The sequence below is a fragment of the Xyrauchen texanus genome, chromosome 8, assembly GCF_025860055.1.
Source record: "Xyrauchen texanus isolate HMW12.3.18 chromosome 8, RBS_HiC_50CHRs, whole genome shotgun sequence".
Classification (NCBI taxonomy): Eukaryota; Metazoa; Chordata; class Actinopteri; order Cypriniformes; family Catostomidae; genus Xyrauchen; species Xyrauchen texanus.
The window spans coordinates 49,226,745-49,242,362 of record NC_068283.1 but is presented as its reverse complement, the minus strand read 5'-3'; the positions used below and the strand labels follow the sequence as shown (position 1 = coordinate 49,242,362).

The 15,618-nt window shown below is 37.0% G+C and overlaps 1 long non-coding RNA gene across 1 annotated transcript; it reads right to left on the bottom strand.

Moving 5' to 3' along the window:
* Window positions 1–8,880: 8,880 nt before the first annotated feature.
* LOC127647619 (uncharacterized) lies at window positions 8,881–9,413 on the bottom strand. Its single transcript, XR_007971083.1, has 3 exons — window positions 9,321–9,413; window positions 9,053–9,091; window positions 8,881–8,950 (listed from the first exon to the last, which is right to left on the bottom strand). It is a non-coding gene; the product is annotated as an uncharacterized LOC127647619 (long non-coding RNA).
* Between the last annotated feature and the right edge of the window lie 6,205 nt (window positions 9,414–15,618).

Genomic DNA, 15,618 nt, shown 5'->3' with positions numbered 1-15,618 from the left:
AGATTCACCATAGTAACCTTGAAGAAACAATTTTGGTTTTGACACACACTTTCTCACTATACATAATGCATGTTCACAGCCAGTGTGACTCACAACATTGGCAAAAGAGACTATCTGGCAAACACTGCCATCAGATATCCTGACCAGAGTGTTATCCCTTTTAAGTTTTCTTCTGTAATTAATGCTCAGAAATATTTGAGAGTTCACTACAGATTTGTGGTAAAACATAGCTTGATCTCTGACAGGGTATCCAAGATGTTGCTCAATAGCATCCCTTTCATATAGATTAAGAGCCCTAAAGCAGCCATGTCCAAAAAGCACAGTGCCGTTCACTCTTCTTGCATGTTTAGTTGTATTATAGCCATCGAGCACTGTGTCAAACAGCTGCTTCACTCTAGGATGAGCATTTATCATCACAATCTTGCCAATGCATTCTACTTGTTTTAGTAAAAGAAACAATTTAACTATCTGTAAGGGTACAGATTGAGTACCATTGTATAGTTTCAGCAGAAATCCATTGCACCCTTCAAAACTGTATGCACTATAACACCATAAGGGTCCCTAGTTTCTGACACTGTCACTAAGATGAAGAAGAATGTGAACATTGTATGTCATATGTGATCTACCATACAAGGTCTCAAAATTCCGCACAAACTCATTCAGGTGTTGAGATGCATAAAAGAGCTCCAGCTGTGTAATGGATGTTGTTTGCAAGACAAAAACTGCTTGGCACAAAAGGAGGAAGTGCTCAAAAATCTACCTGGAAGAACAGATTTCAAAACAATGGGAGCATAAAACAAGAGAAAAGCACGCCATTCTGAGGCTTTCCAGTAGGCTCTGGTTATGATAGATCTAGGCATTCTTGTGATGTTAGATGGAGGTTGAAAATGTTCCATCTTCCTGTCTATCTCATTGATTCTTGTTCCTATATACCAGGGCTCTCTATGGTGAGAACTGTCGAACCACAGGGTAGACAGCTGCCTCATCATGCCTAAATCAATGCAATGCATTGAGTCAACAATAAATCCAGAGACAATGTCAAAAAAGGCAGCGACATCAAAGGCGTGGGTCCTTTCACACCAAAGGTTTCACCAACCACTACATTTCTTCCACATTCAACTGTATCTTTGTGAGAGCTGTTCGGTCACTTCCTCCATATAAGGATATACTTGAACATGTCCTTTACCTTTCTCAACTCTTTCCCCTGGATGTAGACACCAGTTGCAGCCAAATTTCCCATTAAATTGCTTGATATTTTGTATCATTGCCCGAGCTACACTATCACATGAACAAATTATAGCATATACATAAGATTTTATAATCTTTCCCTTTAAACACCACTCAAAACCTGCTGAACCAAGAGTTTTCATTTCACTAATAAATGGTCTAAAAAATGTGGAGATGGTTGGTTTTTCACACCAAACCATAGTCCTGTTAAAAACATGTTATTTTTCCTTATATTAGGTGGGAGCTCATTTATGTAACACAACAAGGGCCAGATAGAAAAAGAGGAGGATTTGAAGATAGGCACACCATCAGAATTAAAAGTAAAGCTAAAAGAGTAATCTTTGTTTAAATTTGAGTTTTTCAACATTTGTTCATACAATTTCCCATCCATAACATCTGAAATTGTGTCTGAGTTCCTTGGCCTGGTCTTTTTGTAGTTCAATGACTCTCCAAGATTCAAAGTCTCTAGGACATGTTTCAGTTGGCCGATAAGCGGCAATGTAAAAAGAAGTTACCATTTTTCATTAGTTTGGTTTTTCAAAGAACTGATTGCACATCTTGCATTCACTATTTTCCAAAGCACAACAGCAGTTGGGGCAATAGACATGAAAATCATAATTCCCTGTTTTGAAAAGTTTTTTTAACAGGTATTTGGTGGCTGGCAAATGGCAATCTTTTGGTAGAATGAGAATCAACATTTGGAGAAGTGTTTGCAAACCATCTTGCGTCAATCCCACAGTTCCAGCAAAGGCCATCAGAAGTAGAATGGTTTGTCCAAGAGTAACCAAAGCACCTTTGTACAGTGGGGACCTCATCATTTCATCATTAACCTAGAACAAAAAACAGGATCCCAATAAGTTAAAGTATTTGTGGTTTAAATGTAGGACATGTGTTCGAACCATTTGGCATTTTGACAGCAAGAACCCACTCCCACCCTCTTTCTAGGGCTATATGAAATGCTCTTCTGAACCCATTTCAGTCTATGCTGTCTTCATTTGATGCATGAAAACATTTGTAGTGTAGTGTATTTGTACAATAATCTCAATAAGCGTTTTGCTTTATTACTTTTGGTATGAAACAAAGTTTTAGGATTCAAATTTGGTCATTTGTTTCATGAAATTCAAACAATACCGTTTTGACACTCTTTAATGTGGCGTGACTGATTGCTGTATTGCCTCAGTTCTAGAGGCAGCATGGAGATCAACTTATGATCTCTTCCTCTTTACTAAAAGTTAGGGGTGGAACGGTGCATGTATTCGTATTGAACCGAAACGGTACGGGCGTCACGGTTCGGTGCACGAATTTACACGGAGAATACACGGTATAAAAATAAATAAAACTCGCGTGCAAATTATTTAATGTAATGCGGAACTACTGTTAGATATGCGGGTTCTTTAGGGACACATAATCTGTACCATCGGTTTAGCTCTGAACGCGCGTTCACTTCAAACGTTGGCTTTATACGCGCGTCCTATTCGCTTTGGACTAGCGTCGAACTAGACGCGAATTTGACGCTCTATTCGCGTTTGGTGTGACCGCATAATGAACAGGCTGCGATGTCAAGATTGCAATGCTTGTGCTTGTGTGCGTGTGTGTGTGTGAGAGAGGAGAGAGAGAGGGAGAGGCGCGGGCGCGATTGAACAGTGGAAACATAAAAAACATACTCCGTCATTTTGTTCATACAGATCATTAAACCTGCAAAGTGTTTACTTATATTTGTGTACACTCGCAATAAAACACAACATTGTGCTGTTGTCACACTGTAAACTCTCACAAAATGGTGACTCCATCAAAACCAAAGGTAACGTTATGTTATAACGATATGTTATAAGTAATAGCCTACTTCTATTACTTTCTATTCTATTCTAAGTCTTAATTACATTCTCTTCTGTCTTCTATTCCCCTTTGTAATGCACTTGCTGTTTTGTCAGACTATAGATATTGAGGAAGATTGGCCTAACGTTACTCACTCCGATGACGAGGATGAGACTCCTCAACATCAGGTGCAGATGGTGTCCAAACACATGTTCATCTAGTCTCTACCTGTACAATGACCTTTTATTTTAATTCAGTTAAATATAATTAACTGATGATTTGTTGTATGTCATATGCAGTAGTGTTGGGCGACATGCTCCATTTTCATATCGCAGTGGCAGCTCATGGGTTTTAAAATAGAGGAGGCACACTAAATTGTAATGTCTGGGCATCCCCTGCTGTTAATGATAATGACAATGATTATTATTATTTGCGTAACTGATTTAAATGGCTTATTTTGTCTCTTCTAGACAGACATTGAGGAAAAATACACATACAACACAATACAAATATAATTTCACTCACCTATCACTTGAAGGCAATCCATCCCTTCTTAAATGTCTGTGTGAGCGCACTGGACCGTTTAGTGAAGCATAGTTGAAGTCTTGAGTCCCATGAAAACTTGGTGTGACAAGCAGGACGGGGTGAGAGCCGTGAGAACGGCACAAGGCCGATGTCTTGATTGCTAAGGAGCATCACCTTCTCCCATTTTTACATCAAAATTTTGGGTAGGCTGTGCCTCCCTTGCCTCCACAAGATGCCACTGGTCATATGTTTATCATAGAAGTTTTTACACACTTGAGCTTCAAACTATTTTTGATGGTACCTGTGTTATTATTCATAATTACTGCTGACCCTTTACACTCCATACACTTGTTTTTCAGACAGAGGATGACTCAAACACCATGACTCCAGAGCAGGCTTCAGTCTGGACTCCAAAACGGCCAAAGGTAAATGTAAACAAATCTGATTTGTTTACACTTATTTATGTGGCAAAAGTGTCTTTTTTATACATATGTCACCAAATAGGCAGTACATGGTGAGAGAAAACAAAACACAATACATTAGTTGTCTCTTCCTGAGCAACAGATAACAGAGATATCTTTTCACAATTACAAGATTCTAGAAAGTTCTTCAGCACTTCAAGTGGCTTTCTCTATTTTCTTTATCTTGTACACTTTTCCTCTTTCTAGAGAGACTTCAGAAATGAGGTAAAGGAGCTTGAAGAGAGGCTAAAAACCAAGGAAAAGGAGATAAGGCGTTTGCGAAAATTAAACTTTCAAATGCATGAGGGTAAGCATTTCCATTTTACAATTCGACCAGTAATGCATTTTGCAATTTATTTTCCTTTTCTCCTAGAGAGTTTTGCAATCAAAATGACTGATTTTGTGGTGGTAATTTCAAGAAATGTGCACCCATACGCTTTGTGCCGCGACTGTACTGTGCCGCACTCACGGTGCTTTCAGACGGAGCCGTGTTTACAGAGCCGTATATCAATGATGAGCTGCTGCGTAAAAGATAATCGCAGCCTTTGCGATTTCGAAATCGCGATAAGCCATCTCGATTTAAGTGCGATTACATGTAAATTTTATAGTAGGCTATATAAAAAATAATTGATCCTTTTGATTTTTGTTATCTTGTTTTTCATTAATGTATTTCACAACAATACAAAGAGCAATGTGTAACGTTTTACCAGATTTAGTGTTACACTTATTGTCTCTTATTTGTTCCCAACTAAATGTTCAGATTATCAGTTCAACACAGTTATAGAAATTCTACTTGATTTAAAAAAAAAAACTGCTGGTATCGAATCGGTATTAGTTGTAATTTACAACTTTAACTATAGGGAGACTATGGCTGCGTTTACTCTGCAAGTCTTAATGCACAGATCTGATTTTTTGACCATATCCGAATTTTTTTTTTTTTTACACCTATTACATTTTCTTTAGACATTACTGGTATCTGATATCTGTGTTTACATTAATAGTGCAAAACTGGAGGTACTGGTTATAATATTTTAATAATATAAATATTAAAACTAATAAGTCAAAACTTCGGTTGATGTGTGTGTTGACTGTTCATTCCTTTGATTTGAACGTAGGACTTGTTGATACAGTCACACAAGCGGTCAAAGATGCCATTCAGGCAGCTCAGTCAACCCCAGCCACCCAGTACCCACGTCTAACACCCATCCAGTACCCACTTCTAACCAAGCAGGAGAGATAAAGGTATAATTTACATAGTCATGAGAAGTGATTTCAGTTGAGGACCATTTCATTTTCAATTTCTTTAATCTATTTAAAAGAAATGTATGAATTTAATTGGTTTGAATTAATGATTTAATGACTCACTCATAAAAGCCAAAACAATTTCATATCAGTTGATATCAATAATAATCACGATAAATGGCAAATCTTCATTTTCTTTCAAGTTTAAAGGTAGATTTTTGCTGCCCAGTGAAAGATGTAAACAGAAAGTTAATTGTGATTTTATCATTAGAAAACAACAAACACAATGTTGACAATTCTGTGAATGTATTCTATTTTTTCTTTTATCTTTTGCTTTGCAGAACAAGTCTGTGACTGACTTAATGAACCCAGTTGCTTTGGATCATGCTCAAAGATGTGAGGGTTACAAAAAGTTAACCAGAACTCTTATGGACTCCATCTTCTCTTTCGAAGAGATGGCAACATGCTCCGTCACTGGAAAAAAGGGGTTGTTGGTGAAAAAGAAAGAGCCTTGACCTAGAAAAAGTGCAGCTAATAATTGGTACGCATGTCTGAATATCTTTTATCAATAGTTTTTATATATGACAAGCGCTGAGCGCGTCCGTCAGCGCCAGCCATAGAGTGAAAGCACAGTTTGAATTTGGCAGTTATGTCACGTCATGTCAAACTGGTTGTCAAATTTGAATGTAATCAATCTCATTTCTTATAGACCATGTCAAAAAAGAGGCACCCAGGCATCGGAGGCACTGAGATCAAGGTCTGCATGGCACAAAAGTTAAAAGATCTGAGGAGACGAGCAGAAAGGTAATATTCAGACGATCCAACATCCAAGTGTGGTCTGTTCACATTTGCGAATCCGACATGCGCGAGGACTGAGGACTCAGTTTATTCCTCAGTCTATATTGTGATCTATTCACAAATTGTCAATAGTGCTTTTATAAAAGAGACGCACCACTCTTATACAGTTGTTTAAGCAAGATGAAAACGGCATTGCTGTTCGCCAGCATTTTTTGTTTCCATAGCATATTCACGTAAAACGGTTAATGACATAATAACATTACAAATGAATAATTAGTGCTGCGCGATTAATCATATCGTAATCGCAATGTCAAGCCCATGCATATGACGCAAAATGCCGCGATTTTATATGAAATAAACAAATTAGGCCTGGTAACGTAATTAACGCAGCATCTGTTATTTTTTGTCATCCTTTGGCTAGTGTTACATAATCCCGTTCTTATTCTTGCGAATGCCTTTAAACCATTCAAGTCAAAAGAGACCGCTGCCTGTGAATGTCCTGACTGTGACTCACAGAAAGATGTGCGGCAGTATCGTGACGCATGCACAGACCGGCGTGCCAGAATACAGTTCTCTTTCGGCTTGAACGAACAATAACACACACAATTATTCCAAAATATCGTTTTGTCGAAGTATCTTCATAACATAAGAGCAGTCTTATGATGGACGTAAAGAGTTGTGAGAGAATGAGGCGTGTGTGAGATCCGCGTCTCTGTCAACAGCGGCTGCTCTTAAAGGGAGCATACAATAATGCTTTCTGTCAGTAAAGTTAATCAAAGAACAAATTGAATAGAGACAATTACTCACTGCTCTTGACTAAAGAACCTTTGTAGCTTTAATAAGGATTAGGGCCTAGTCTATATATAATTTATGCAGACCGTTTGATAACTTTATTCAATTTCTGTATACCTGTAAGACAGGAAGGGCACAGGCAAATATGACATTTATTATGGGTTTATGTGAAGATTGTTTAAAGTTCACTTAAATTAAAAGCTGTTATTTTTTGAAGCCTAATACATTTTTTAAAAAAAATTGATAGCTTTCACTTGTAATGACTGAATCACTGTAATGTTGGATATAATATTTGTTTAAATATTTGTTAATTATATCGCAATCGCAATATTGACCTCAATAATTGCAATATGACATTTTCCCCAAATCGTCCAGCCCTATTAATAATAATTAATTATTAAAGGAGAACTCCGGGCAATTTTTAAGTTAATCTTGATCGTTACACCTTTGTGAGTACTGTCTATAGAAAGAAAGAAAAACGAACCGGATCGGTGCTTGCAACACGGAGCTGTTCCCTCAAATGCGTTCTCCTTTAAGCCCCACCCACTTTAGGCTTCAAAAACACTCTTCAGAAACCTACGGGTGACGTCACGGACACTAAGTCCATATTTTTTTACAGTCTATGGTTTGCACTGCCCTAATCTTTGATCTTTTTCTATCCCAAAACAGGATGCCTGCTGCAGGAGACACAGAGGACTGAGACAACACACTTTCACAAACGCACACCCCACACACACACACACACACACACACACACACGTATACACCTGCGTTTTAGAGGCTTTTTATGTATTTATGTTTAATTTGAATTTGGTTTTGCTTTGTTTGTTTTGAACATTCAATTTGTATTGCATATTTTGAAATGAAATAAAAGCTCAATTTGAATTATTTGTTTTAATGTTGGGAAACATGGCTATAGGCCTTTCTGTGGTATATTGCTTAATGATTTTTACATGGATTCACATGAAGTTACAGGTTTACATGGGGTGTAGATTTAACATACCGGTAGATTGTTGATGGGTTTCAAATGTTATTCCATGGGTTTCAAATGTTATTCCATGGGTTTCACATGGGAATTTTAAGTTTCACATGTGATCTCATGGGTTTCACATGTGATTAAAGGTTTCACATGGGAATTTTACGGTTCACATGTGATCTCATGGGTTTCACATGTGATTAAAGGTTTCATATGGAAATTTTACATTTCACATGTGATTTCATGGGTTTCATATGTGATTCAAGGTTTCACATGGGAATTTTACGTTTCACATGTAAGCTCATGTGTTTCACATGGGAATTTTACATTTTCACATGTAAGCTCATGTGTTTCACATGTGTTGCACGTGTTTCACATGTGTAAATGTTCCAAAAGCACACATTTCCCATGTTCAAAACACATGTGAAACACATTTTTCACATGTGCTTTTACCATGTTTTACATGTTAAATTTCAAATGTGCAAAATCACATGAGCATGTGGTCACATGTGACCACATGAGATTTTGCACATGTGAAGTCCATGTGTTTTTTCTGTAAGGGTAGCCCACTTGCATGCGAGACTCCATGGCTGCGCAGTCTGCAGCCACTTCATTATTTTTGAGTTGGCAGGTTTTATAATAAAAAAAGTTTAAATTGAAAGTAAGTGATTGTTTATATGTGTAGGGTGTATTTCATACACAATCTGACCACCTGGAAAATGTCAGTCTAACAGAAAAAAAAAATGGATCAGTGATTTTAAAATTAAGTTTGATGGTCATGCAAATTAGGCTACAGGAGGAAATACAGGTTTTCCGGAGAAATAACAAAATAGGACACCAGGAGATGAACTTGAAAATTTTTTTTACTTTGTTTTTGCAAAAGCAGCATCATTTATTTTAACACTCAACAAATCAAACATAGAAAACTACAACAAAAATAAGAAATTCCCTCCAAAATAGTTAATCAAGAAAAATCAGTCCAATCAATTATTTCACTTTAAGATGCTTGCTCGCCCCCCATTCCTGTCCCCGCTCAGACGCAGCCAGTTTCTCACAGTCATCTCTACATCTGCCTCAGTGGAATTTTGTTGGGCAGGATTTCTTAACACAGCACCTGAACAAAACAAAAAAAAAATAGAGCAACAAAATAAGACAGTAGCACAAAAGTCTATATCTTTGTTTGATTGTTTCTATAAAGACAAGTCAGAAAAGATACCTGTGCATCCAGCAGGAGCTGATCTGGCAGATCTATGACCTGTGGAAAACAGAAAAATATTTGTTAACAAAAATACAAAGTATGAGTGTGTCTTGTTTTTTTAATAAAACTGTGAGAGAGAGAGAGACAGAGACTTCCTACCCAAATTAAAACCGAAACAGGCAGCCAGCTACTGTAGTGACTACTCTGTCTCAGCCTCTAGCCTACCATAACACAGAGTAAGAAGTACAGACACATAAAACACATCATACACTAAAATATGTCTTACTTTGAGGGGTCCTGTGTGGAAGGCCTGGACGGGATAGGGGGGTTTCACGACACTGCGGCATGTTGGTGTTCACAGACACTTGAAACACAAAGCTTAAAAAGGTTAAAACAAAGATTAATGATTCTTTCAGGTAATCAGTGTCAGATCATATCGGATTCAGTCAAAATGACCGTACGAATGAGGGCAGCCTGTTTTGCACTCTGCACAGCCTAGCCTACACAGAGAGAGACTTTTCTTCCTACCCTTAAAACCGAAACAGGCAGCCAGCTACTCTAGTGACTACGTGTTCGTGACTCACGTAATATGCAATTACGTTCAAAGGTCACGCTTTGACGTCGGCGAAGTACCGAGTCAGTGTTTACAAATGTGAGGAAGGAGGACCATATACACATATTCAAATGTCTTTGTGTCAGTTTATCGCTTAAAATGCCCATTTCGTGTGCGTATCCTGGGTGTTTTAATATTAAAAAGGCTAAAAGAAAATTTCCGTAATGACAGAAGCGTGACCTTTTCAACGTAATTGCGTATTACGTGATGCCACGAACGCGCATCACAGAACAGAGCAAGGCGAGCATTTGTGCTTATAAAACATAAACTTTTGTATTTATTTTTTAAATGACCGATCGTGTCGCTAGATAAGACCCTTATTCATCGTCTGGTATCGTTTAAAGCCATTTGAAGCTGCACTGAAACTGTCATTTGGACCTTGAACCATTTGGGGTACATTGAAGTCCATTATATGGAGAAATATCCTGGAATGTTTTCATCAAAAACCTTAATTTCTTTTCAACTGAAGAAAGAAAGACATGGACATCTTGGATGACATGGGGGTGAGTAAATTATCAGCCAAAGTTTTTTTAAAAGTGAACTAATCCTTTAAAGCTGCAGTCCGTCGTTTTTCCTCTTTGTCGAAATCAATTGACTCGAAAATATAAAACGGCAACAGCACATCTCAGGTGTAAAATACATCCAGTAAATACAATAGCTGTTGGGAGTAACTGTACATTGCTGTGAAACATGTAAATGTAGGGAACAAACAGGGATATACATTTTGATTAAATAAGGGATTGATGAAGCAGTGGATTTCAGTATGTAAGGTAATGTTTGAGTAGTAGGCTAGTTAGATCCATCTGCACATATATTGTGTTCCTGATGACAAACTTCACATGACTGAGATCAAAGTGAACTTCAGCTAAGAACCAAATTATAGATGAAATCTTAGGGTGATGATGGTCACTGTGTACCTGTGTTGGAGCTGTAAACTGGACAGGATCTGGAATATGAGTGGGGCTGAACATTGCCTGTGGAACAGATAATCATATTATATGTAGGGAGCATTAGTTTATAGACAATTTGAAAACCCTGCAATCAATATGTATTGGACCAGGTTGTGATCTAATATGTAACCACTGGTCCCTCAGATTCAAAAGAAACCAGTCATATTGACGATATGTGCCGAACTTCACCTCTGCTATGACTCTCCTTGCTATGGCCAGCGAAGTGGCAAGCTAATTATGCTAATGTTAACGCTTGCTGAAAACACATCCCGTAGCATTTTCTAACCACAACAGACGTCATAGGATACAATATCTGATTTAAAACACTTCTACAATGAGTTTACTTATGTGTTATCCTCTAAGTTAAAATAGATATATAATGTTACAGTAAGTTAGCAGCCAAGTTAACGAGATAGCTTGAGAAACATCTTGTGTAACTTAACCGTTAACGTTACTATCTCCAAAAAGTTAGCCTACATGTATATGCATCCGTTATGCATTCTACCAAATATCAAAACAAGAGATGCCAAGAAACAACTCTGGAGGCAGTGGAGGACGAAGTAAAATCAAATAAATTAAAGAAAGAACATTAATATGTTACTCGCAATTGTTGACACACAATATTACAGTACAGTCATTACCAAATGTTGAGAATTATGTTATTATGAATATATAAGACAAATCAAAAGTCAAACTCCAAGAATGTGCCAGGCAGTTAAAAAAAAATCTTAGGATGCCAATAATCAAGACAAGCAAACAGGGAAAAGTTATTACATACATGTGTATCGATATATATGTGCAAAATAACTTTAACTAGATTAATTAAAGATAGTGTTTCAGTTGTCTTTGAGGTTAATTAAAACACATACTTACTGTTATTGTATATTTTTCAAAATCTTCTAGTGTGTTTTTATATATCAAAATACTTATGAGTTTCTAGGCCTTTGTGTGAGCCAGGAAAGAGCATATGAGGTTACTAAAAGTGTTGATGCTGCAGAAAACACAAAGAATGGTATACAACCTTGAAATACAGGATGTACTTCTTTAATCAGTTATTATATGAATGGTGTCTTGTATTCTTGCAGCTGGTGTTTTGCTGTTTCTGTTAATTAGTAGTATTTTGACATATATTCTTGATGTATTTCCTTTATGCCGACACGTATCTCTAAAATATATGGTGTGTCTCATTAAAACACAGGATGCACTTCTTACAAAAATACTTTTAATAAGTTAGATATCTCTTATATGATATGTTTTCTGGCATGGTGTTTTACCCTGATGAGTTGAGAATCATTGAAGCTTGTATTTTCTTTCATTAATTAAATGATACTGTGTATGAACAAAACAAGGCCGCCTCATTATGAGGGTATACTGAAATGTAGGGCAAAGGTAAAAGGTATGTGAAGGGGACATGGCTGTTTTTCTCATACACAGGTGTTTCTAAAATTAATGCACTCTTACCATGAACTATGACATATGTCGAAAATAAGTGGAGTTACCAGTTGATGTATGTTTTTTAAAAATAATTAGATGGGGGATTTGCCACCAATATTTAATTAGCTGAGGAAATAAACTATATTGGTGGCGAAGGGAAGAGATAAGAGTAATTATTCTATTGGTCAGAGATAATGGGCAAAGAGATAACAAAAAGGTATATAACTGAGAACTTAGGAGGATAGAGTCAGGACAGACAGCTGACTGGACTCATGTTTGTTGATTCTCAATAAACTGAACTTTGGCATCTGGAACTCAAGACTCTGAGAGTTTTCTTCAACTTAGAGAAAATCATCGCAATCTTCCACGACATATCATTGGCGCTGCGAGCAGGGTTGGCACTGAGGTCAAGGGGACAGAGGTCGCTGGTGGGACGGCTGCACGAATCGCACAGAAACACCGGCGCCAAAACTGAGGTAAGCATCTTTGCTTAAGGTGTTTTTGCGTGATCTGTGGTAGCAGTCCCAGTAAGTGGCTTCCCTGAGACTTTTGCCAGTCCGAACATAGAATAATTCGAACTAATTGGCTGAAATAGAAACGAGTTCCAGATTTCAAACAAATTAAGGTGGGGTTATTTAAGAAATATTGTTTAAAGAGTCAAGAAGTGACTGAATGTTATTAAAGAGAGTTGAGAAGCAGCTCTGGGCCTGGAGGTGAGTCGAGAAGCGACGACGCGTGAAATTCCCGGTTAGGTGCATTTATTCAAGGTTTTGCCAGAAGAGTGGCTGAAAATCCTGTACAGGTGAAAATCCTAACTCGGGTGGTTGAAAATTCGCGTAGAAATTCCTCCAGGTGGTAGATATAGTGATTTTTGAAGTATTTGATGAAGACCGGACTGTGCAGAAAACAAGGGGTTGTTGAACTATGTGCATGTTTGAGGTGATGAATAATGAGCATGACTAACTATGTTGTTATTCTATGTGCACTTACAGTACTAACTGCACTGTTCATGTGTTTATTCAAATGCATAATTATGGTGTTAATGATGTATTGTGTGCAGAGGCAAAAGATCACAGAGAATCAGGTGCAATGAGGACAAACTAAGTGAAAATAAAAGTAGAAAATGAATTGAAATAGTGAATTAAATAAAATAATTGTTGAAAAATTATAAAGACGCAAAAAACACCTGATTCTCTGATGCCTCCCTGCCTTCCTCTCGCTCATTGACTGGCTGGATAAACGGCCCCATGAGTGAGAGGAGGGGAGATTTAGAGGTAGAGAGATAGAATAAGGCAAAATGTTTTCCATTACAGTGAACAAGACTAGAGAATATGCAGAGACAAGCAAGCTTTGTAAGGGTTGGAGATCAACGCAGATCTGAAGAATTGGAAAGAGCGCTGATAGAGTCAAAGGGAATCAGCGATCATTTTTGGAACGAATCAGAGTACATAGATTACACAGGGCAGAGGAGAGAATTAACTGAAAAAAAGAGGAAAGAGCTAGTGAGAACCTTAACTGAGGTGGTGAATTTAGAAGAAATAGAACAAGAGTGGCCATTTGTTAACTGGTTGGAGGTTGCTGTTAGGAATATAAAGCTTAAACCATTTGTGGATCACATAACTACACTCTGTCAAACAGGCCATGTAGATGAGATAGACATATATAGGGAAAACTGAAAGTGTCAATAAGGGAGGTGAAGATTCCTTACCTAAAATGTGAAGTGGCTCATTATTGGGACACACTGGAAAGGCCAGTGGGTTTGGGAGTAACTATCTTAAGGAATGTGGCCATGGAAGTCACTAGTGTATTGAGGAGGGTGGAAAGAGAAAGTAAGGTGATATTCTATAAAAATGACAATGGAGAAAGGGTACCAGCCACCACAATTGAGGGAACAATTGAGAGATTTGAAGTAATGATCTATTTGGAACCCCCAGCAGAAATAAAACAAACATGGGTGGAAATATATAAAAGATAGTTAAAAAACCATCAAAGGGTTGGATAGGGAAATATAGACATGCATGATATAAAGCAGAATGCAAAACTTAAGTGTGTATTGCCAATAAAGACATAGAAAATGATACATTACTTATGTGAAAACAATGTATTGCTTATGCTGAGATGAATATGTAACCAAACATGAAAAGTATAATGCATGATAAAGCAATAGTTAGAAAAATGAATGTATTAGTTTAGACACTTATAACCATGCTGTATGTATAAGAAACAAGCAATGTATAAGTATGTTAACCAGATCAGACTTTGTACTCAAGTTGTATGTATAAAAAAGTAAGTGATGTATAACCACTTCTAAAAAAAAAAAAAAAATCTTGTAATTCATAAAGTAAGATTGTATCAACAAACATAAAGCATAAATAAACAAATAGTTGGTTTTGAAAAGAAATAAAGTGAAACCATGTAAGTAATAAAAGAAGGAACATAAGCAAATTATAAAAATAATGCGATAAGAAAAATAAAAGGGAATGACAAAAGAGTATAAAGAAAAGATAATAAAGAACTATGAGGAAAAAGAAATGATAAACAAAAGATATATATAAGGAATATATGAATAAGTATTAGTTATAATAAATATGGGTTTTTGACATTAAATTGAATAATCCAAAATATAGCTGGTGAGATGCAGACAAATAAGCATAATTGTTGACTGCTCTCTCTCTCTCTTACAGTAAGTTGGAGACTGAGTGCTGGAGGGGAGAGAGGGAGGGGCTGCTAGAGCCAGAAAAAGGAGCAATGAAGGGAGGGCTTTGAGCACACACACACACAAGAAAAAACAGAACAAGACTTTTTTCCTGTCTCAGTTTTCCTCCTGAAATAGGAATCATAATGTGGAAGTAAGCTGTTACTAAATTTAAGAGGAGACTAACTGAGAGAAGAAAATAAATAAAATTAAAAAGATTAATAACAAAAATATAGGGAATTAGTAATTTGTTTCTGGACTTATGAAACACATTAATAAGTAATAAGAATAAAAGGGAAAAAGGAGAAGGGACAAAAGGCATACTACATAAAAATGAAAGAGTCTTTTTATCTAGAATAAATGTGATAAAGTTGAAAAGCATATTACTGTGAAAGCATGAAAAGAATGCCAAATAAAATTAACCTCATATGTTACTTTCATACACTGGGCAGGAGAAGTAATTACAACAGGTCAAGAGTGTTGTGGAAAAATCTGGAGCAGTGATTTGATAATCCTAAGGAGTGACATTATTCTGGACACAAAATAATCCGTGTGGACTGGCACCAGAAGAGGAATCAACAAAACCACTGAGAAAGACACAAGTAAAAAAGCGGTATTGAAAATAGTTAAGAATAAAAGAATTCCTCAACCCAGAGAAAGCCCAGGAGAAGTCAGGGGTCGGATACTTTTAGTGGTCCTCGTCTGACCAACCTGGTGAAGATTAGCATAGAAGAATAAAACAATCTGGGGTTAAAGAGGTACCGAATTACTGTAAAAGAAAATATAGAGAGATAGTAGAATGGCACCAACACCATTGGATCAGATATGCATGGAGTTTCCAACATATAGGGAGGTGATAAAAGAGATGTCTAAGAAATGGGAAGGAAGAACG